This window comes from Panthera leo, chromosome F3 (assembly GCF_018350215.1).
Source record: "Panthera leo isolate Ple1 chromosome F3, P.leo_Ple1_pat1.1, whole genome shotgun sequence".
In the NCBI taxonomy this organism is placed as follows: Eukaryota; Metazoa; Chordata; class Mammalia; order Carnivora; family Felidae; genus Panthera; species Panthera leo.
In genome coordinates, this window is record NC_056696.1 from 27,663,893 (window position 1) to 27,688,648 (window position 24,756).

A 24,756-nucleotide genomic window follows, 5' to 3' on the forward strand; every position below is an offset into this window, starting at 1 on the left:
GCAGGGGCAGAGAGGGAGAGAGAGAATCCCAAGTAGGCTCCCTGCTGTCCGTGCAGAGTCCACCATGGGGCTCAATACCATAAACCATGAGATCATGACCTGAGCTGAAATCAAGACATCATCATTATCCTGTGTTCAACCTCACCCATACACACACAATGTGAAATCAGATGCCAACAAAACTCTCTTAATCTTTTGACAAAATAACCTCTGCTTCACAATATCAAGACCTTAATTATCCAGTCATCTCTGCAGCCCATGGAGGGTCTTTTAACTATACATTCATAATCACACACACATGCCAAACCAAACCTTCAGTGTTCTGCCACAAGAGCGACACCTTACAAAGGAACCTCTTTTAACCAATATTTTCTTGTCCAATCTCAAAGTCATTCTGCACAGAGCAACAGAAACTATTTAAACGCCAAAAAGAGGAAGAGGAAGAACTGGAGGGAAAGGCACATGTGCCATTTGCAAACCCTTAAGCTTTGTGAAGAGTGATCCAAGAATCATCTCTTCTTTCGAATCCAAAAGTCTCCATGCTCGTTTAATATCAGAAGTCCTGGAAAAAGCACAGAAGTGCTTCACTGCTCTGAAGTTATATTCTAGTGTCTCACTGAGAGAAAACAGCTGGCCAACACATCAGGCCATGTAGTGGTCCTGATTAGAATTGTCTTTGTCTCTCTCCATACAGCCTCTGTAAGAGATTCAATTCTTTTTCCTATCTCCAGGCTTTACTGGAAATTTCAGCTGATTATACAATTCAGAACCCAGAAGATTATGACTAAGAGTCTTTCTTGAGGTACCTGGTTGGCTCAGTCAGTTGAGCATCTGACTTCAGCTCAAGTCATGATCTTGCAGTTCGCGGGTTCAAGCTCCGTGTCAGGCTCTGTGTGGACAGCTCAGAGCCTGGAGCCTGCTTTGGATTCTGTGTCTCCTTCTCTCTCTGCCCCTCCCACACTTGTGCTCTGTCTGTCTGTCTCTCTCTCTCTCGCTCTCTCTCTGTCTCTCAAATATAAATAAACAAAAAAATGTTTAAAAAAAGTCTTTCTCATCTTCATTATTCTGACAATAGCAGCATCACCCTGATACTGTCTGTAACACACTGATACTGTCTGAAACACTCTCTCAAGTGGTGCTGACTTGTCCTTCAATGGTCTCCTTCATCTGGATCTGGTTGATCTTTATTAGAAAAACCCTGAACTCCCCAGTGAACATGAATGCGTCCCCATCTTTCACCTCCTTCCTTTTGGGACTTTTAACCAGAACTTGTGCTTTGCCACAGGCCAAGGACTCTAAAGCTCTTCTCATTTCACTGTCTTCTAACCCTGTGGACATTTTTTTATTTCTTCAAGGGTGAATGGATCCCCTTCATGGAACATGAGAACCACCAGCATGTGGAAGAGGGACACATGGAACTCCTTTTCTTCCTTAAACTCTGCTTTTAAAACAGCATGACCTGGGGTGTCTAAGTGGCTCAGTTGGTTATGCGTCCGACTCTTGGTTTTGACTCAGGTCATGATCTCACAGTTTGTGAGATCAAGCCCCACATTGGGTTCTGTGATGACAATGGGGAGCCTGCTCGGGATTCTCTTTCTGCTCCTCCTCATTTTTTCTCTCTCAAAATAAATAAATAAACTTTAAAAAAAAGCGTCCCAATTTAGTTTGTCACTGAAGTTTTCAACCATTGTGCTTTCCGAGATAAAATGTCTTAAATATTTCCTGAAGTTTAACCATTTCTGAAGTTTAACCATCTAACTAATCCATAGATTAGTGTATTGTCCAGGATCCTATCACAAGTACATTCACTGTTAGACCTATAGAGCATGGGTCATTTTTATTGTGCACCATACTGCTTGAAATGAACCATGAGGTCCTTGGAGACCTCCATGTCCTTGAATATGCCTTCTAGCTTGCTGGTGAAAGCAATTATCACGCTCATGCTTTAGTTTTGACAACATAGATTTTTCAGCATCTACTGAGGCACTTTTCCCCACAAGGAGTCTTTTTTGCTGAATCTTTTTCATAAAATGCTTCAAAGCATTTGAATGAACCTGAATATTATCATGACCTTGTTAAGAATCCTCTCCAGCTCTTCATCTATTGCTTCTTTAACACTCACTCTTAATTTTGAACCAACAAGCTTTGCTATCAATTCTGCAGGCTTATTTGGCCTCTTATTGATAAATGTTTCAAAGGAGTCCTTCATCAAGTTGAAGAACTTCTCATTTCTCTGAAAACACACTTCTATCACATTGCCCATCAGATCCTTAAAATCCATCAGTTCCTGTCTATGTCTAGGTCTATGTCTTTTTCGGGACTGATGACAACTGTTGTCCCAAAAGTCTGGATGTACTTGCTCCAGTGCGGCGGCAGGATTTGCTGCCCGCCCTTCATGTGGCTGAACAGCTGGTACATCTGAATGAGGTCAGGCACTCTGTTCTCATCAAGCAGGTGGTCAAGCCCTTTCTGCAGAATTGCTGTTAAATGTACTCCTAATAGCTGTTTCTCCACATAAGCAATCAGTGGTTTCTGTGTGCTGTGGTCTAAATACATGATTACTTGGTCTCCTTCTTCCTCTAAACACTTACTGACATGGTTAAGATATTCTGGAATCTCTCTTTCTTGCATTAATCTGTGGCTTTCTGCATCATATAAACAATTAGTTTCTGCCAAAAATTTCAAATGGATCTTAATATACCTGAAGGTCAGAGAGCATACTCAGCTGAGTTCTCAGTAAATTTCAATCCACTGCTTCAATGTTCCTTTCTCATTAAATTAATAGCAAATTTCCATCAATACTTTTACTCAGATGCATTTTTATCACTAATGATCTGCTTTCTAAAAAGTTCCAACCCCATATTCCAGACAGAAGGAAGTGGGGAACTCAGAAATACAAAAATGCAATCCAAAAACAGGAAAATACTTCTGATAATGATCATTTGTCTGCAATGATCTTGCCAGCACACGTTAATCTTCTTTAAAAATAAAACACTATCTAGGCTTCTCTAAACTGAAGGATCTGTGCTTGGACATGATCTTCACAGACCTCGCGCAGCTGTTTGTAGAGCGTTGGAGAAACTTTCTGAGAACAGGTATTTTCAACATCCTGGTAGAGCTCTTCCAGGTTGCATCTGATGGAGGTATCACGCTGTATGGCTTTCACTACCTCATGATGCTTCTGCCAGGTATTCTGAGCGCAGCTATCAGGCAATTTAGGTCTGTCTCAGAAATTTTTGATCACTAGTTTCTTGGAGGGGCCACCACCCCTAGGTTGGAGGTGATGGGCATGGCGAGGAATGCAGGCGTGGTGAGGTTGTTGGTGTACCCAATGAGTGCCAAGAGGTTGCCCTCTCTGGGGGTATCATTGGCCAGGAATGCAGCCAGGAAGCAGTGGCTTCCACCACACCCTGTTGGCTGCCCAACCACCACCTCCCAGCCAGCTCAGACAATTCTTTTTTTTTTTTTTTTTTTAAATGTTTGTTTATTTTTGAGAGACAGAGCGTGAGTGGGGGAGGGACAGAGAGAGAGAGGGAGACACAGAATCAGAAGCAGGCTCCAGGCTCTGAGCTGTCAGCACAGAACCTGACACAGGGCTCAAACCCACCAACCCTGAGATCATGACCTGAGGCAAAGTCCAATGCTTAACCGACTGAGCCACCCAGGCTCAGACAATCCTTAAAATAAGAAGACAACAGTGAAGTTTGCTGCATTGATTGACCCTTCCTTTAACAAATGATTCTTCTGTAGCATATGATGCATTTTACCCACAGGAGGACTTTCAAAATTGGAGTCAATCTTCCCAAACCTTGCCACTGTTTTTTATCAACTATGTTTATGTAATATTCTAAACCCCCCCCCCTTTTTTTTTGTCATTTCAACAAAATTCATAGCATCTTCACCAGGAGTAGATTCCATCTCAAGAAACCACTGTCTTTGCTCATCCATGAGAAGTAACTCTTCATCCATTAAAGTTTTATCATGAAATTGCAGTAATTCAAACATAATAATGAAAAAGTTCAAAATACCACAAAAATTATCAAGATGTGACACAGAAACATGAAGTGAGCAAATGCTACTGGAAAAAAATAGTGCCAATAAAATTACTGGATTCAGGGTCACCACAAAGCTTCAATTTGTAAAAAACACAGTATCTGTGAAGCTCAATAAAATGAAGTGCAATAAAACGAGGTATGCCTGTAGTTTACAGTATTTCATCAACTTCTGAGTTACTAACAATAACAAGCAACAGACCCAACAAACTTTTAAGTTTAATCTGCTTTATTGGTATTTTTCTATCACTTTCTTACATCTAGACAACCATCAAAACAATAAATCAGTATTTTTCATAAATAAATAAATCAAAAAAATAAAATAATACCAATTTCTGTGGTATAAATACTATCATGCAGATTTCAAGGTACCAATGTAAATGCACTGAACACAGAGTTGGGAAGAGGTATGCAACAGCACATCATTATATGGTATTTCACCATACAGACATAATAGACATACTGTACAAGGTAGCCAAATAATTAGGACGTGACCGGTTCAGCATTATTTTTGCTTTTAACATAATTTAAAGTTTGTATCATTTAATTTTTAATGATGGCTGTGTTTAACAATCAGCTCATAAGATCTCTAAAGTTTTAACAACTGGCTCTTATGAAGGGGTGCAAGCCAGTTCCAGTACACTACTGGTTGGATCTCATGTAAATGTTTCACAAACAAGGGAACTAAAACTTAGCAGTGATTTGTTTAGGATCACATAGCAGGTAAACAGTAACTCTCCAATTCAAGGTGGTATATGACTGACTCTAAATTTGTGCTGTATCATACTAGGTTATCAAAGATATAATTTATACCAAACCTCACTAAGATTCATATAAGGATGTTTTTCTTTGCAAATGTTTAAGCAGAAACCTGTTTCTATTGTGCTTTTTGATTTCAAAGAACAGACACTCTAATCACTTTACATAAGGGAGAGTTTGCTGCATGGACACAGGGTTTTGGTCAAAAAGCCAGGGACCCACCCACAGAAATCTTAACAGAGATGTGCTCCTTGGGAAGTAGAAAGCCACAGCAACCGTGGGATTGGCCAGTCTTATCTCTTAATGGCTATAACATCTCTATTTTTCTGTGTACATGTGTTTACTCCATACACACATTATCTCATTGTTTCTGCCCCGCAGATTTCAAAGTCAGAATAATATTTCTGTAATGTCTCATATTTAATTAGCAATAAAGCCTTCCCTATTAACTTATTTAAAAAAAAACTTCACTATCCAAATTTAAGATAACTTATTCATTATCTACTGAATGACAGTAAGTGCTAAAGAAACAATAAATAATCCCTATACTTAAGAACCCTAAAATTCTAACAATGAAGACAAACTTCATTATTAAATAATGGGTTGATCTGTATGGGCTAAAAAGTAAAAAGAAACAATCCACTACCAAATGAATGGATAAGAGTTTTCAACAATAGCTCTTACTTTTTTTTATGGGATAATTTTTAACATTTTCTGAAAACCAGTGCTTCCTGATAGCCAGTGAAGATAAAAGTTGTTCATAGGCAGCTACAATAATCCACTGAGGCAAAAATGTTACAATTACTAGTATTCTTAAAAAAAAAAAAAAAGTATACCAATTTCTAAGTTTTGGATTCAGGCAATGTAATTATATAATATTTAGATTCCTTGATCAGATCTATCTACTAAATAGGTTGTAAGTGAAGACAGAGTTGTTGCAAATATTAAATAAGCATGTACCGATTATTCATAATTAAGAACAAAGGATCACTTGTCATAAAAATAATACAATTAGATTTCAATTTAAGTGAACTATAAAAATCATGAAGCTGATTTCAATCATGCTACATAAAATAAATGTAATTTAAAGTCAGTTCGAAAGATGGGCATGTTATATACAATGCAACACATTTTTAAAAATTTTTTTTAATGTTTATTTATTTTTGAGAGAGAAACACAGAGTGTGAGCAGGGGAGGGGTAGAGAGAGAGGGTGACACAGAATCTGAAGCAGGCTGCAGGCCCTGAGCTGTCAGCACAGAGCCTGATGTGGCACTCGAACTCACAAACCATGAGATCACGACCTGAGTCGAAGTCGGACACTCAACCAACTGAGCCACCCAGGCTCCCCATAAGGCAACAAATTTTTAAGTAATTCCTGTACTCATGTCCCTCACCACCCCTCCCAAAAAAATTCCCCTTTCAGGGGTTAATGAAGCTTACCCAAAGAAATGTATTAAAGAATAGCTCGGTTCTAGCAAGATCTAGTTTTTGTTTGTTTAGAGGGGAAGAAAATAGTTTTTTAAGCGTCCTATTAAAAAAAAACAAGCAATCAAGGTTTTGGTTTTGAGTAAGATGTAAGCATATGCCATCTGTCTCTCCCACTGAATTCATCTGTAAAACCTAAACAGAACGCATGCAGCAGTTATTTGAAGGCTCTGAAAAGTAAATAGGATCAGACAGTTTGCTGGAAAAAAACAGAATTTGAAGTAGCAGCAAAGCAGCCATCAGTTTGGCAATTTTTTCCTTATTGATATCCATTGGCCTAGACTCAATGACACCCCCAAACCCAAAAGTGGCCATCAGCGCAGACAGACTGAGCTTCAAACAGCCTGTAAATCCGACTTGAGGAAAAGAAAAGGGATCTCTTAGCACTCAGTGGAGAGAATCTCTTTTTTTTCTTTTATCCATTTTCTTCCACCCTAGACCCTAAGAAATTCTGTGGTAGTGGTGGCAATGACAATGGTAAGAACAGGGACTTGCAGAGGCTAAAACACTAAGGTAGGGAAGGATTTCAGCTCAGGTCATGATCTCACAGTTCATGAGATCAAGCTCCGTGCTGACAGCACAGAACCTTCTTGGGATTCTCTCTCTGCCCCTCCCCCACTCGAGCTCATTCTCTCACTCTCCCAAAATAAATAAATAAACAACAACAAAACCCAAAAGGAAACAATCAAGTATAAATATAACAAAATATACATAGATCTGTAGCTTTAAAACTATAAACCATTGATGAAATATATAAAAAAAAGACCTAAATAGAGAGACTTACCACAGGTCATAGATCGGAACACTAAACAGTAAAGGGGTCAACTTTCCCTAAATTGATCCATAGACTTAACATACTTCCAAATCAATATGCCAGGGGGATTTTTTTGTACATATAGATAAACTGAGTCTAAACTTTATATGGAAAAGCAAAAGAACTAGAAAAACCATTAAATTTCTGAAGAAGAACAATAAAGTCAGAGAAAGCACAGTATCTGATTGTAAGACATTGTCCATAGTACGGTATTGGTAAAAGGACAAACAGCAACATAACGCAACAAAACAGGACAGAGTCCAGAAATAGACCCTCAAAAATATGGCCCATTGATTCTTGACAAAGGTGCAAAGACAATTCAAAAGAGAAAATAGAGTCTTCCAGCAAATTATATTAGAACAAGTGAACATCCATATGTAAGAAAATGAACTGGTCTAAAGCTCACACCTTCTATAAAAATTAACTCAAATGAGATGACAGAACTAAATGTAAAACTGCAAAACTTTTAGAAGAAAATAAAGGAGAAAATCTTTGTGACCAGAAGTTAGGCACAGAGTTCCTAGAGATGATACCAAAGTGAAAAAACTGAAAAATTGGACTTCACCAAAATTAAAAACTTTTGCTATGCAAAAGAACACTGTTAAAAGAATGACAAGACAAGCTACAGACTGAGAGAAATATCTGCAGTGCACATAATCAACAAAGGACTTATATTCAGAATACATAAGGAACTTTCAGCACTCAACAGGAAGGATACAGACAGCACAAATAAAAAATGGACAGAAGACTAGGAAACAGAGATGGCAAATGAAAAGATGCTCAATACCATTAGCCACGAGAGAAATGCAAAATAAAAACCACAGTGATGAAAATGTTCTGAACTTAAGATTGTGGTGATGCTTGCACAACTCTGAATACCTAAAAACATCAAAATTGTTCACTTTGCATAATTTTGTGTTCTGTAAATTATAATGAAGACTCTAAAAAAGAACCACAACGAGATACCATTTATTTATACACATATTAGAATGGCTAAAATAAAAAAAATACCATATCAAGTGTTGGTGAGGATGCAGAACAAATGGAACTCCTTTGTTGCCAATGGAAATACAAAAGAGCCGCCCTGGAAAACAGTTGGGCAGTTTCTTACGAAGCTAAACACAGACTTAACAAATGACTCACCAATCCCACTCCTGAGTATCTAGAGAAATAAAAAACTTATATTCACACAAAAACCTGTAATAAAAGGAATGAGTTATTGTTAAAGTAACAACTTGCATGAATCTCACAGGACTTACACTGTATGAAAGAAGCCAGTATCAAAAAGTTACATATAGGGGCGCCTGGGTGGCGCAGTCGGTTAAGCGTCCGACTTCAGCCAGGTCACGATCTCGCGGTCCGTGAGTTCGAGCCCCGCGTCAGGCTCTGGGCTGATGGCTCGGAGCCTGGAGCCTGTTTCCGATTCTGTGTCTCCCTCTCTCTCTGACCCTCCCCCGTTCATGCTCTGTCTCTCTCTGTCCCAAAAATAAATAAAAAACGTTGAAAAAAAAATTAAAAAAAAAAAAAAAAGTTACATACATATTATTCTATTTATGTAGAATAAACTATATAGATGGGAAAAAGACAAAAAAACAAAACTATAGAGATGGGAAACAGGGGTTATGTGTAGGAAGAGAGTGGGACTGCAAAGAGACAGCTCAAGGATTCTGGGGTGACAGAACTACACTGTACCCTGATTGTGGTGGTGACTATACAGATTGATACACATGTTAAAATTCTTAGAACTATACACCCCCAAAAAGTAAACCTTACTGTATGTTTTAATGTTTACTTATTTTTGAAAGAGGGAAGGAGAGCACAAACAGGGAGGGGAAGGGACAGAGAGAGAGGGAGACACAGAATCTGAAGCAGGCTCCAGGCTCCAAGCTGTCAGCACAGAGCCCGACGCAGTGCTCGAACCCACAAACCGTGAGATCGTGACCTGAGCCGAAGTCGGATGCTTAACTGACTGAGCCACCCAGGTGCCCCATCCTTACTGTATGTTAACTTAAAAAATAAAATTTAAAATGTCAACAATCAAATCACAGTATCAATTTATATTATCATGATTGCAAGAGGCCATTTCCCAGCAAGGAGAGACATGAAACAAAAAGGAAGAATATAATTTTTATCAAATCATTTGTTTTATAAAATGCCATTTTAGGTTATAAGCTGAATTTCCTCCAGTCTTACCAGCCTGTAAGTGTATTAGTGATTAACACCCATGTTTACAACCGGTTGCCCTTACTTGCATAATATCTCATATCTCCTTTCGGTCTCTACTCCCCCTGGACCCCAGTTATTTGTGAGAGGTTTTCTTAACATCCTGTTCTTATTTCGTTAATGTCTGATTCTTATAGTCACTTAAGGGAAGTACTTCACTATTGCTAATGCTGACTTTCCAAATCTGAAAATCCTTAAAATAAAAATATGTTTCTTTAGTCCCCAATACATAAGAGACATGCTAGGTTCTTGCAGAGGTGAGGAGAATGCCCTGTCACTATAGTTACTTCAGGTTCCTTGAATGTGCCATGCTCTCAACTCTAGATCCTGATAAAGGTTCTTCCCTCGACTTGAAAAACTTCCCCACCTTTATCCTAGCTAATTTATCCTCCAAATGTTAGCGTTAAAACTTTAATACCTTAGACAACATTCTCTGATCCTCTCAGATTTTGTTAAATCCCCTTGTCATATTAGTCTATAGCACTCTGTATTTCTTCTTCACAATGCTTACATACTTTTAATTACTTATTCAAACTCACTGTTGAGTTATAGACTCCATGAGGATAGGGCAAGTGTCTATTTCGTTCATTGCTATGTTTAGTATATGGTAGGCACACATGACTGAGTGGTTCCTGTATATCTTGAGAGGTAATGATCTATCCCTGGAAGTGTGAAGACTGCATGAGCATCTCAGTCATAATGCAAAAGGGATTCATGCAAGGGATGGGAGGTGAAACTAGAAGACCTTCAAAATCCTCTGAAACATCTTACAATAGTGTGAATTACAAAATTCACCTAGTAAGAATACAATGGAACATACACTAAAACTATCCTGAACAGGGGTGCCTGGGTGGCTCAGTCAGGTGAGCATCCAGTTCTTGATTTTGGTTCAAATCATGATCCCAGGGTCGTGGGATCAAGCCTCGCATTAGGCTCTATGCTGAGCCTACTTAGGATTCTTTCCCTCCTGCCCCTCTCCCTAACTTGGGCTCTCTCTCCCTAAAATTAAAAAAAAAAAAAAAATGAAAATGAAAATTGAAATTAAACTATTCTGACCATAATTTATTCTTTACTACCTTATTTATAAATCAATTTTTAAAACTGCAATGCCTCAGTTATTAACAGTTAAGATAACTAATATAAATTAATGTAATTAATATCATTATATTGTAGATGAAGGTAATCATTAAGAGGGAGTTCAAGTGAAGAGAATGTCAGCTGACCAGCTCTCACCACTTGATCAGTCAATAAAATATTTAATAACTATAGATAAATCAAAGACTTCAAGCTTTGGTTAGACATAGTATTAGCACTAAATATACCTAAAAGATGTTTGAAATAAAAATTCTGAACAATATTTAAAAATTTAAAGGCCCAAGCTCAATCTTGTCTACCCAACTGAATTAACAGATGCTGCCTATTTTTGTTTGCAATACATACCATTTCAAAAAATTAATTATTTAGCTAATATTTTCTTTCTTATGAAATCTGGTGTTAACTGGAAATCAATTTTTCTTAAGTTTAAACAAGTTAAATGTCTAGAGAGCCACAATGTAATACCCAAATCTGTTTCAAATTATTTAAAAAGACACTATTTGATCACTTTTCAAATAGACTTGGACTATTAAATACAGAACAGATACATTCTGTCTGACAATATGTATTTCTGAATTCAAGTGGGTTTTTGCAATTCAACAGACATTATTCAATAAAGTCACACTAAAAACATATTGAGATCAAATCTCTCTTATGAGTAATCAAGGGACCTAAATTGCATCTCTGTCATTCCTCACTGGCTCATTACCAACGAGGATCTCAAGACCCTTAACTAGTAACATCTACAAAAACCAAATAAATAAAAGTTACAACTTTCCAGTAAAGGTCACATTCTAAGGTTTATCTTCTTTGTGCTTCAACTTCCCTTCTAACAGAGAGGGGCACTGCTGAAAATTAAATAATTTTTTGTTTATTTATTTATTTTGAGAGAGCAAGAACAGGGGAGGGTGGAGGAGGAGAGGGAGAGAGAATCCCAAGCAGGCTCTGCACTGTTAGTACAGAGCCCAAAGCAGGAGTCAAAATCGTGAACCATAAGATCATGACCTGAACTGACACTAAGAGTTGATGCTTAACCCATTGAGCCACTCAGGCACCCCTGATTAAATACTTCTTTTTGCAATTCACCAATGACATCCTTATTGTTGCTAAGACAGACCCTTTTCAGTCCATATCTTCTAAGAATCCTCTGCTGCATTTCATGATACTGACCATTCATATTTCTTGACACCATATCTCTCATCTTGGTTTCCAAAATACTAATCTTCAGGGTTGGTTCTTCCTACTAAAATCTACCACCTATATGAGGAAAACATCAAAATCTTTATCTCTGGCCTATATTGAGATCTAGACTTATACACCATGCTGAACATCTGCCCATTACCTGTCCCCAAAGACCTTGGATTTAATTTACCCGAAACTGAATTTGGCAACTTGGAAGTGTACTGGAATCAAGATTACCCAACTTGAAATCCTGGCCCCACCACTTTCTTATTAAATGTCTGACCATGGGAAAAATACTCCAAATCTTTCTTTGACTGTTTCTCTCATCTATAAAATAGGAGTAATTACAGCTAACCTACACCTATAGGTTACATTTTATAATGGTGAATAAAATCAAGGTCTGAAATGGTCAATCCTTATCTTACCAGGGAGATTTATTTTATGTTGAAATATGACCTGTATGGCAATGGATTTGCAAAACCAAAAAATTACAGCACTTCTAAGAATCAAAGATGTAATTTTCACACCACCACATTTTAGCGACATTTCTGTTACCAGTAAATTCTGTTATCAGTGAAGTATACATCTTATCATTTTTTTGAAAAGTTGATATTAAATTGATAATAACTAAGGAATATTAAAGTAGATACTGCCTCTCAACATAATGATTATTTCATTCACTATTTAGTCTTTATTTGGGGTTTAGCAAATCAAGTGGTATTTAGTTTAGATAAGTACTGTTTATTTGTCTCGTTATCATAATACTTCAACTAGCAGCAGCAGCATGTGTAAAAGAAACCACATTTATTTAAGCTCTTTAAAGTGAATCTGTGATTTAATTATAAGCTTCTTACTCAAAATTTTGCCAATCCCAGTCCCTAGCACCCACAAACGCTTACTTTCCCCTTCAAAGTATGCTGCATTATGGTTTTTGCAAGTCCCAGGTACTTTCACCTTGGTAAGCCACTACCTCTATTTTTAAAAATATTGAAAATTACATTTTATATCTGCATTAGTAGAAAGATGAATATAATCCGGGTTGGGTTCATTATTACATATTCATTATTCCTATATTCGTTCTTCTTTTGATTTTAAAATAAATTGAAATTGACTTTTCTGCAGGCTCCTAAGAGAACTGTGGGCCCTACTGTGGGTACTGTGCTCACAGTGCCTAGAGGATAAACTAGCCCTGCTTCAAGATCCTGCTAAAAGGCCCACTCTCCTAGATATTCACTCATCTCTTCCCAAACTTCCTCAAGGCCAAATGTCACCTTCTTACTCTCACAGCACTTGGTTCTCTTTTTCCTTGTAACATTTATCTCACTGAATTAGTTAAGAATCTTCTTCCTCCTCCTATGGATCATGGCTTATTTTTTTGACCACCTCTCACCTCCAGGATTTGGCACATGATCCTGGTTTTTTATTAAACTATGTGTTAATGTATTCAGGAGAGAACCCACTTTTCTTCTTTCCATCTTTGTTTGTAGAAGGAAGAGTAAAATCAGAACTGTTAGAACAGAAAAGACTGATGAATACAAACAGTCACACACAATATCCAGATAGAAAGAGGTTTTTAACCACGTGATATAAGATCATGAAATAGCCAAATGTCTCAAGGCAAGCTAACTACTACTCCTAGTTAATAAAGTATCAGGACGATCTTATGAGAAGTTGTTAATTCAGTGTAATATAGAAAACTGAAGATGACATTAGATGACCAAGGCTTCATGAATATAGAACAAAGAGGAGATTCCAGAGGAATTGAAGACAGGTAAGAGGAAAAAAGGAGGAGAGATCATTTTACTATTAACATCTTTCTGAAAAGGACTATATTATATCATTTAATCTCTAAGCAGATGGGAGGAGTAGGTTCTTAAGAGGCAGGGGCTCTTAAAAAGGAATAAAATGAAAGTAGTTCCAGCCTACTACAAGGAAGTAAGTGAACTCATACTAGAGAAGACAACTATCACATATAGGTTGACTGAAAGAATTTGGTGCCTTTTGTGGCAAATTGGCCCTAGTACAATAGTTAGAGTATTTACTCTCCGGTCACTTACAGAATTAATAAAGCAATGGTTTTAAAGCTAAAAATATGTGCACATGCTAAACTTCAGTTGTTTTAACTTGTGAAGTTTTTGTTATGTAGTATTGCCAACAGTTACTTTATGACTTTACTATAATTTTGGAATTATATAATATAAATAGCTTCAATAACTTATGAATGCTTTAGGCTCTTACAGAGTCTGACTCCCTAAAATCTCCTGTCAAATATAAAGCAGAAACTAAAAAAGGGGGAGATACGTATAAATTGCATGGTCTTTAAGAAGATACAAAAAACTCTTTAAAATTTTTCAGTGACAAAGCTATAGAGCTTACCAGTAACTCTATCATTCCAAAACTGTGGGAAAAACCCTAAAAAATAGAGGACATCTGCTGCATTAAAATATAAAATTAAAGAGAATGTTCTCCATCTACCCAACACAAGTATTTTGTAATTTTAAATACAAAGAGCGATGATAAATCGAAATGTAGAGGTCTTGGGGGATATTTGATAATTCCACTGACCTGTGTAAACACACCACCTGTCCAAAACACACTAGTCTATAAATAATCATAGCTCTTCGCATCCCCAAAATGGAAACATCGTTTCAGGAGGAGAGCAAAGCAAGAGAAACAACTGTGTCAGGTTGAAAAACAGTCTGAACTCTATTTTGGGACCACTGTTCTGATGGTCAAACATTTTACTTTCTTAGGTAGTATTTTTCAAAAGAACAGTCAAATCACAGGTTAATAATCACAAATTAACTTATCAGTTAAAAACAAAATAAAATTACACTTTTGTTCAACTAAGTTACATTACACATCAGATCATTTTATTCCATAGGCCAATTTGTCAACTAATTTCTTTTTAAAGATTTTTTTTTAATGTTTTATTTATTTTTTAGAGACAGGGCGAGCATGAGTGGGGGAAGGGCAGAGAGAGAGGGAGACACAGAATCCAAAGCAGGCTCCAGGCTCTGAGCTGTCAGCACAGAGCCCAATACGGGGTTTGAACCCACGAATTGCAAGATCATGACCTCAGCCAAAGTCAGACACTTAACCGACTGAGCCACCCAGGCGCCGTCAACTAATTTCTAGTTTCATTTAGTCCATTCTGAAAATGAGAGTTCTAAATAAAATTAAAATGTATAACTGAATATATAAAATAAAGTAACAATTTAATTTAAGGTCTAACTCTCTCCTTCAAACATTTGTTAAATGCTCATTGTATATAAAAAAATCTAAACCCACTACTGTGTCTTAGGACATATTTTACCTATATTGGGACAATGACTTTCAAACTATGACCCACATAACCAGTGGAAGAATGATACTTTCAGTCCCTGCTGAAACCCAAGCTAGGCAGAACTTCTTTCCTCCCCTCTCTCAAAGACCTACTTTGATACTATGTCAAGTGGTATTCCGAACCAATTACTAACAACTAACTAAGCCTACCCTCAGTCTGTCAAATTCAACACTCTGGCTAAATGTCAACAAATGGTATCAAAAAGAAAAAATAGGAAGATAAATTTATCTAAATGCTGAAATCTTATAACCTGGATTTCCTCCAGCGTCAGTACAAAATACAGAAATCACCCTGTAAATTCTAATGACATCTAACAACCACATGCTCTGATTTTACTCTCTGATCAATTCTACCTTTTAAACATTCTGATATGGATAGTGTAACTGATTAAGACATTCTAAGGGCATAACTCCTGAATAGAAGAACATATATAGAATTTTATTTGCTGGCTGGTACAAAAAAAGACTATAACATTCTAAGTCTGTGTTTTTTCAAACTTTAGCATGTATCAGAATCCCTTGAAGAGTTTGTTAAGAACACAGATGTCCAGATCCATCCCTTGAATTCAGTAGGTGTGAGGTAAGGTCCAAGCCTAGGTGATACTGATGCTATTGGTTCAAGGGAGCTCATTCTGAAAATCACTGGTCTAATAATGTTAAATTATAATATTCATTTTCATGTCCTACACACAAAATTGTACCTCAAATTGCTCTCTCAATTTATAAATGTTACTTTATGCTAACAGTTTTCAAATTTCTCTTATTGGATGATAGATAATTACCATAATTTATTTCCTCCAGTCTTTTATGTTGTACCTCTACCAAAAAAAAAGAAAAAGTTTTAGGGCGCCTAGGTGACTCAATCAGTTGAGTGTCCAATGCTTGATTTTTGGCTTGGGTCATGATCCCAGGGTCATGGGACCGAGCTCCATGCCGGGGTGAATGTAGAGCGTGGAGCCTGCTTGAGATTCTCTCTCTCCCTCTGCCCCTTTCCCCTGCTCACACACACACTCACTCTCTCTTTCTCACTCTCTCTCAAATAAAAAAGAAAATAAATGTTTCCACAATGCAACTTGAAAGTCTTCAGCAGTTCTATCCTATATCATTATATGATTATATTTGTCATTCCTCATCAATGAAATTTATTCTCTAAGACACTATGCTTTGGTTTGGTTTAGATAACTAAGTTTGTTTTCCTCTTAATATTTCTTGAAAGATAATCTAATAAACATTATTATCATATTTAAAAAAGCAGCTCTTCTCCTATCTCCTAGCCTTCTCTGCTCTCTTTTCTTCTGTCAGAACCACTTATTTTTCATAAATCACATTTTGGCTCTAATCTCCAAGAAATAAACAAATCAATATTTATTAAATATCAAATTCAAACATTTGATCCACTAGACAGAACCCTAACCTACCTTCCAATCTTATCTTTCAGATTCTCTTATATAATCCCTGTTCTTGCAAGTCTATCTGCTAACTTCCCATTAGATTTCATCCTTCTTCAATGAAAAATTCTATGCTCTCCTCTTTCAATTAATATCACCCTTAAAATCAGTTTAAAACAGGTATTAACACACTTTTCCCTGACTGCATTCAATTCATTATAACAATTTTTAATCTGCTAACATATATTACATCTGAACTGTATTATTTTGTACCTTTCAAAACTGCGTTTTTCATTCACTGTATATTTTAATATTCAAAAAAATGTGAGGTTCTTTGATTTTTTCATATCTCCATTTAAAGAAAGCTATATTCCATATAAGACAGCATGCAATAAATGCTTACTGAATACCACAACTTTGACAAATAAACAAGTTTAGTAAATATCAGTGTGGAAAAGAATGTTAGTGCTTACCAATATAATTGTAACTCCTCTTCCGCTTGGCACACAAATAAACAATACTTTCCAGTTCCTGTGCAATTAGGTGGGGCCACATAACAGAGTTGTGGCCAACAGAATGCAGATGGGAGTGATATATTCCACTTCTAGGTCTGGGCAATTAAAATCTCCCACACAATATCCTACACTCTTTCCGTTTCTGTGGTGACCTTAGAGGTCACAGGTTGAAAATGACAGAAATACATGATAGAAGAAGTCTGAATCCTTAAATCCCCTTTTAGAAGAAACTTATCTAGGAGAATAGCCTGATCAGGCATATCCACATTGGATTTTGTGTGAATGAGAATTAAACCTTCATTAAGTTAAGCCACAGAAACTTGCATTGATCTGTTACAAAACTGGCACTACTAATACTCATATAGCCAATAATGTTCAGAAAATTAAAGAAATTGGGTTTTTTGCAATTTCCCAGAGATTTAACTACACATTGTTCTAAGTGCAGTCTTAGAGTATTAATAGACTTTTTCATTCATCAATCAACATTCCCATACTATATTAAACTATTACAATAGACTATACAGTATAATGAAGTAGATGATACAGTCTGACACCTAAAATGTATTTGAAAATGATTTCTTACACAGTATTAGAACACTTACATTATTTTATTCACTTGGAAATAGAATTACACTACACCTGAACTCTTCACAAGGGCTCTTTATTTCTAATATCTATGAAAAGTAAGTTTTTCAAATAAAAAGGGAGAAAAACAACTAATATTGTGGCCAGAATAGGTTTCTTCCATTTAGTAGGGAACAAGTGTTAATTTTTAAGCCACAATACCTGTGTCATCATATCCCATCATACTACCCTGATCCAAAATAAAGCAAGAGTCAAAACTTTTTTAATAGTCACCTGAGAACCACTGTTTTGAAAAGTACATTGTGCACACATATATACACACAAACCATTTGCTGTATGTAGACAACAGAAAAAATGAAGCAGGAACAATTTAAACTGTGTATCCTAATTCAAATAATCAAAATCATTTGATTTCTTGGTTTAAAAAAAAATCTTCCCTCAAAGAGAAAATAATTTTAGGTGTACAAAGCACATGGAGTTAAAAAGTTAAAATACAATTTAAGATTTTAAGTATCAGCAAGGACACCAGTTAAGATTTCCTAACAGAGGATCTCATGTAAAGACCAAATTATTTTGACCAGTGTTACTTTCTATTCAGTGTACCAAGTCTTTAATTTAAAAGAAAAAAAAAAAATGTTTCCCCTAGTCTTCTGACAGCCCTCATTTTATTGGCTTCCTGGCCTTATAACTTCTATCGCCAAGATAAAATGTTGCTAACAAAAATGTGCCTTTCTAAAGGTAAAGAAATCAAGAACAGATGATCCCCCACTGCTAGAGGAAACTGTAAACCTCTGTGAAATATGTAGACCATGTCTCAAAATGGGCCTCATCCCCCAAAAACTTTTCCCTCCCTAATCTATCACATAATAGTTGTTAGACTTAGTACAGTTAAAGATTTTAATGAAAATCATGACATTAGTGTTGGTGAAGAAATCCAGAATGTACTTAGGAAACTTTTTAAGTCCTACCATCCTTTGGCTAACTACAACGTAAGAAGCAGCTTTCTTATGTTGATACATTCATTTCTGATACAGCGTTAAGCTGTTCTCTGTAGTCCATATATGAACACTGTGTGTAACTCAAAGAGGAAAAAATGATAACTAAGTCACATTAGTAAAGAATTAAAGAAATCTAAGAAACAATTTCTGGTATGTCACTGATATACGTCACACCATGAGGACAGTGTTGCAGTCACTGAGCTAGGGGAATAAAAAAGTCTGTCCAATTCTTAGTAAAATTGCAATGTGTCTTAGCAAAATACTTAATATGAAAAAGAGTTAAACTCTGTAAGAATTACAGAATTATACCGTTTTTTTCCTTCTTACATATAATATCCCTCCTGTTTCAAAAGGGATAATAATTATAAACAAGCATTTGAAAACAAAGGGTAATATTTTTCTTGTTTGTGTTATTTCATATCAATATATTAAGTCATTTAAAGTGTCTCATATGCTTAACTAAGGAAATACAATAATCATAAAATTCTTATTTCTGTGTCATAATTTTAGCTTTATTATGTCAAAAGAGGATAAGCCAGATTAAAGCTATTAAGAATGTCTGGAACATATCTGTAAAGAAAAAAAAAATACACAACTCTTGGTGAAATCATGATGTGCTTGTATTATTTTTTTTTCTGCTGTACATTAACAGAAGTATTAAAAGAGAAAATATTTATTAAATGTACTACTTGGAGGATCTTGGGAAGAGGGATTTGCCCAATTCCAGCATGTGTGACGGAAGTACTTGGCTTGGCTTCTGGCCTGGAGAGGCTACTAAAAGTTCAACCTAATTCCTTATAAAAAGTTCCAGCAAAGCAAACTTTTAAAAAGATCTATATGATCAATCACTATTCTTGCTGAACTTACGTAAAGAATTAGGCCAAGTTTGTTAAAACTAGATTTGTTTTACATGCAAATTAATCTTGATTTGGCTATCTCTGGAAATGAGGGTCTTTAGAGAGAAAAACTATGTTGCAATAATGCACATTTATGGATGTTAAATTCTAGTTGTCTTTAAATGTTTGCCTAAATTAGACAACTTGAGGTAAACCTCAGAAAAACTGTCACAATAGCATAGGTATGGACAATCTTCTTGCTTGTCATTTTATGGGGATAGTAACAGGACCCCATGGGTATATTATTTAAACAACTGGAAAATGGGATAGATTTCTCCAACAATTATATGCAAAGACTTTTTCACTGTAGATCTTTCAACAGATAAAGACTATAGTACTTTATTATTCACTTGAGGTCGGGTTAATTCATAAATCTCTAAATATGTACATCATATCCTTCCTAAATCTGATCTGACACTTACTAGAAACACACCCTATATAAACCCAAAAGACCTGGTTTATTTAAAGGATTAAAAGTACTTTACAGCAGGGGACTAACTCCAAAATGAAAAGGCCCCTACTGGGTCATATTACTCCCAATGCAATAAAGTTAGAGAGGCACTCTTCATGCACTCCTGTATCTAAATAAAACCCGTACCCCCTTTACAGGAAATCAGCGAGCAAACTAATGTGCCTTCTTATTCCTGTGAATCTGTGGAAGACCTCAAACTTCTCTTATGATGGTTGCAAACTTTCTTTTTCATTCTCCTTTCCCAATTTCTACTAACAATTCCTTCTCACAATGAGCCATTCAAAAGGATCATCACAGATATTTGAGTTACAAACCAAAAAGACCAATCTGATTCCTGCTGCCCGTTCCCAGTCCCATCTGAGGATGCTTCAAGCCTGACATCTAAAAATCTCACTGGCAGCACTGGTGGACACTGGGTTTGTAATTTGCTCTAGCAAAAAGCTGTGTATACAAATGCTGTGTATCCAGATTACCAGAGAAATATTTCTGGATTTCTAACTGACATGAATACTCAAATTAGCGCTTTAAACAATTCCTCTCTTTCCCTTAGTGATTGGTTATTAAACTCTTGGACTGGAGGATTTTTGTCAACTACCAAAGGACTTTTATTGGGGTTTCTTTCTTGTTATTCTAATTATGTTTTGCTGTTTTCTCCCATGTCTTTTTGCTGGGTGCTGAGATTCCATCACTACAATGACTTCTTGACGACACAAAATCCTTAACCCACAGAGATACCACCTTACTGTCCACTGTCGGATTCAGCTGCCTCTACTTGTCCTAACTCCTCCATACCTTCCCTGATTGACGAATATTGACCCATATAGGTAGAGACAGCTCTACGCCCCTACTCAGCAGGAAGAAGCTACAAAAGATGACACTTTCTACCTTCAACAACCTTAAAGATTTAAGGGTCAAAATTGTTCAGAGGGGATATGATGAGGAAGCTTGAGGCAGGCTGAGGGGCAAAGGCACAAGCTAGCACCCCACCCCCTGCCCCAAGGTGGGATCTGTATGATATTCCCTGGACACTCCTGGCTACCCAAGAACAAAGGAAAGGGGTTTAGGTGCTTGCCATGGTAATATGGGAAACTAAGGCAAATGAAAATTTAAATTCCCTTACTGCCTATAGCCCATTGACAAGGCCATGTGACCGATGGACCAGCAGAGTGACCTCCCTCTAGGAGCTCAGCTGCCTCAAGGATGACACTTTGCTAGAGGCAAAAGAGAACCCTGGCTTAACCTTGTCCCACCCTTGAGGATCCTATAAATCTACTTCCTTTATCCCAACTGTTCCAGGATATATGCTGGCAATCATGCTCCAAGCTTATGCTCCCCGCCCCCTTTACATCTGAAGGGTCTCATGACTGAGGTTTTATTAAACAGCTAGCCCCTCAAGGTCCTGGAGACTTTGCTCCAAAATTCCTTAGAGACTTACTCTATCCCTGATCCCCTCCCAACCTGAGGGTATATAATGAGTTACCCGTCAGGACCCCCAGTGCAGCTCTTCCTGCCCGTGGGTCCTGTCCCCTGCTTTAATAAAATCACCTTTTTGCATCAAAAAAAAAAAAAAAAAAAAAAAAAAGTAAACAGAATTTACACTAGAATGCTGACTGAACAGGTTAATCTTGATTTCTAAATATTTACTTTATGATTTCTGTAGAAAATCATGGGAAAAGTTCATAACTGCTTCACTTGCTATTCCAAAGAAAACAAAAAATGTAAGTAAATTTAATTATCTAAACATATTAAGGAAAGTTTCTACAAGGTAGAGCTAAAACCAAAATAAATTTTTAAAACTCCAGTGAAATCTATGCTTATTTTGATGGCTAATCAACTGATAACTGTATATATTAAAGTCATTTTGTGTAGATCGCAATAAATTTTAATTTTTGTAATAGATTGTATCAAATTTGTAATATACATTATGCATCCGATAAATGAATAAATTGCTAAAGTCCAATTTTCACATTGTTTTTCCAGCTATTAAGGAATTTCCTGAACACCTTAAAAAAGTCATAATTTCTATGTCTCACAAGACTGCCTACTACACTGATAGATAATGTAATATACTCTACATAAGAAATGTACACATTTTTGTAGTGTGTAAGAATAATGTAAATTGATTCTTTTATTATATTTCATAGCAGAGACTTTTGTGGGAGGAAGCTAGACTGCATTCTCAGGTATACTCACAACTGGGATATATCTCTGAACCCAGTCCTACAATGTATAAAAAAAAGTTCCTCAATTATACCCCTTGCCCAGTTAATTCCTCTACATACCTCAATTCAAAGATCACTTCCTCAAGGAAACCCTCTCAAATTATCCACCCCCAGCTCATCAAATCTCCTACTATAAACTCACAAAGAACCCTGCACTTCTTCAGATTACTTGTTAAAAACAAGGTTGAGAACTTGCATGATGCTTCTCTATATTATTAGACTATAAACTCTACAATCACAGGGTCTGTATCTATCTTGTTTACAACTTTACCCTCTTGCATAGTACAGGTACTCAATCAATATTGCTGAAAAAAATGAAAGATTAATAAAATGGTTTAACTATTAAGAAAGTACTAGTATTAAAAAATACAATTTTCTAACCTTTCAGTCAGACGAGTTTATTGTTTCTCCCTATCACCTTCTCTAACAATAAACTTCCTTGTTGCATATCCTTTTCTTAAATGGCACTTAAAATGTACACGGTCCTAATCTTATATCTCCCAATTAAAATATAAACATCTAAAGGATAGATACTATGTCCCTTACTAGGAACTTTTGATCCTGTATTTTGACTTCAAAAATATTTACTTTATAGTGACCACAATCTTCAACTCCCTCTTACTTGTCTTCTCTCATCAGATCTGTCCAACAGCTCTTTTGTAAAGTGTCTTATGTTGCTTCTGTTGCTTTTTCTGCCTACGTTACCTCTGCTATCAGTAAACAAAGGAAATTTCCTTCAAAATGTATTCTATAGCTGGAGGAATAAAAGTGACTGATATTGTCGGAGTAAGGTCAAAAAGTACTCCTTGTGAGAAGAAATGGTTCATCTAAATTATATACAGGAAAGGAGCTTATTTTTTAATGGTTATTACAGCACCCTTTTAATTTAAAAAAAAATGCTTGGGGCGCCTGGGTGGCGCAGTCGGTTAGGCCTCCGATTTCAGCCAGGTCACGATCTCGCGGTCCGTGAGTTCGAGCCCCGCGTCGGGCTCTGGGCTGATGGCTCGGAGCCTGGAGCCTGTTTCCGATTCTGTGTCTCCCTCTCTCTCTGCCCCTCCCCCGTTCATGCTCTGTCTCTCTCTGTCCCAAAAATAAATAAAAAATAAATAAATAAATAAAAAATAAAAAAAAATAAAAAAAAATGCTTACAGACTTCTACTTTTGAGAAGAATGAAGTCGGTCAATGCAAACATACTGCAACAACTAAAAAAGGCTGGATAAATTTTAAAATCTTGTTTATAGAAGTATCAGAGCACTACGGAAGCCACAAAGACTTCGAGACAGAGGAGAACTATTCAGAGTAGAGTTAATCATCCATCACCAGTTGCTTTTTTGTTTCCAGACTGAGTCAATTTCTGATTCAGGGCATGGGCTATGGACTGGGCTTGGCCTAGATAGAGAATCTCTGAAGGTGGGGTGGGGAGCAGAACCCACTAGCTTTTAGTGGTTGTATGGGCTCACAAACTTGAGCATACACAAAAACCTGGCAGAAAGGGGCTCTGCCTCAAGTACACAACTGATCAGTATGCTTCCTTCTCAAGACATTTGCCAGGTTTTGAAGGTACATAGGGCAAGAGGCTGGAAAATGGGCTGAGAACCACTGAAAAACAGAACTGATTTCCTGTAGCATTTCAGCACTGAAGTGACAGAGATCTGCCAGGCTCTCAATCAAACCACCTAAAAGCCAGGATTTAGGAGCAAGGACAACAAGAGTTTTAATGAAACTACTAAAACTGTATTGAAGCCCCAGCCAAGCTCAATCTCTGACTGGACTGAAATACTCAGCCACTGACCTATCAGCCTAAGAGAAAAGAGGAAATCATCTCTAGTCAAGGAAGACATCATCTGAAGTCTCTGAGCTTTTTTAATATAGCGTTCTACATACAATGAAAATAGGCAAGAAAACATGGTAACCAAGAGGAAAAAAGCCAGGCAATAGAGGAGACTCACAGATCATTCAGATTATTGGATTTAAAAAAAAAAAAGGACTTGAAAAATATCTATGACTAATATTTTAAGAAAATATTGGAAGAAATGGATATAATAGATAAAAAGATAAAAAATCATGAGAAAAAATATAGAAACAAATGAAATCGATATTACACAACTGAAAAATACAATAATGAAAATGAAATTAAGAATTCAGAAGGCGGATTTAATAGCAGATTAGATAAGGCAGAAGCTAAGATAAGTATACTGGAAGACAGTTCAATAGAAAGCATCAAAACATGTTAAGAGAAAATGGAAATACAGAAAAAAGTGCTAGAGATGTGTGAGGGATGCAGAAGGGCTAGTATACATGTACACATGTAGTTAGAGTCTCTGCTTCAGAGACTGGAGATGGAGAGAATGGGGAGAAACAATATTTGAACAGATAGTGGCTGAGGACGCTTCACAAACCAACAAAAAAAAAAATCCACAGATTCAATAAGTTCAGCAAACTTCAAGCTGAATAAACACAAAGAAAACCACACCTAAGCTCATTCCAGTAGAACTGCTGGAAATCAACAACAGAGGGGGGGAAAAACTTAAAAGCATCCATAGGAAAAGAGGCTAATATTACCTTCAAAATATATTACTTCAAAAAGCAACAGTAAGACAGGCAGCTGCCTTTCCATTAGAAAATACTGAAGCCAGAAAGCAATGGAATGGAATCTTTTAAGTGCTGAAAGAAAAACTGTCAACCTGGCAGTATATTCCCAGGGAAAAAAAATCCTTGAAAAA

The 24,756-nt window shown here is 36.6% G+C and overlaps 1 protein-coding gene and 1 pseudogene across 5 annotated transcripts in view; both read right to left on the reverse strand.

Moving 5' to 3' along the window:
• Positions 1–24,756, reverse strand: part of XPR1 (xenotropic and polytropic retrovirus receptor 1) — a 215,134-nt gene that overhangs the window by 116,749 nt on the left and 73,629 nt on the right. The window lies entirely within an intron of this gene.
• LOC122211986 lies at positions 77–3,241 on the reverse strand (annotated as a pseudogene).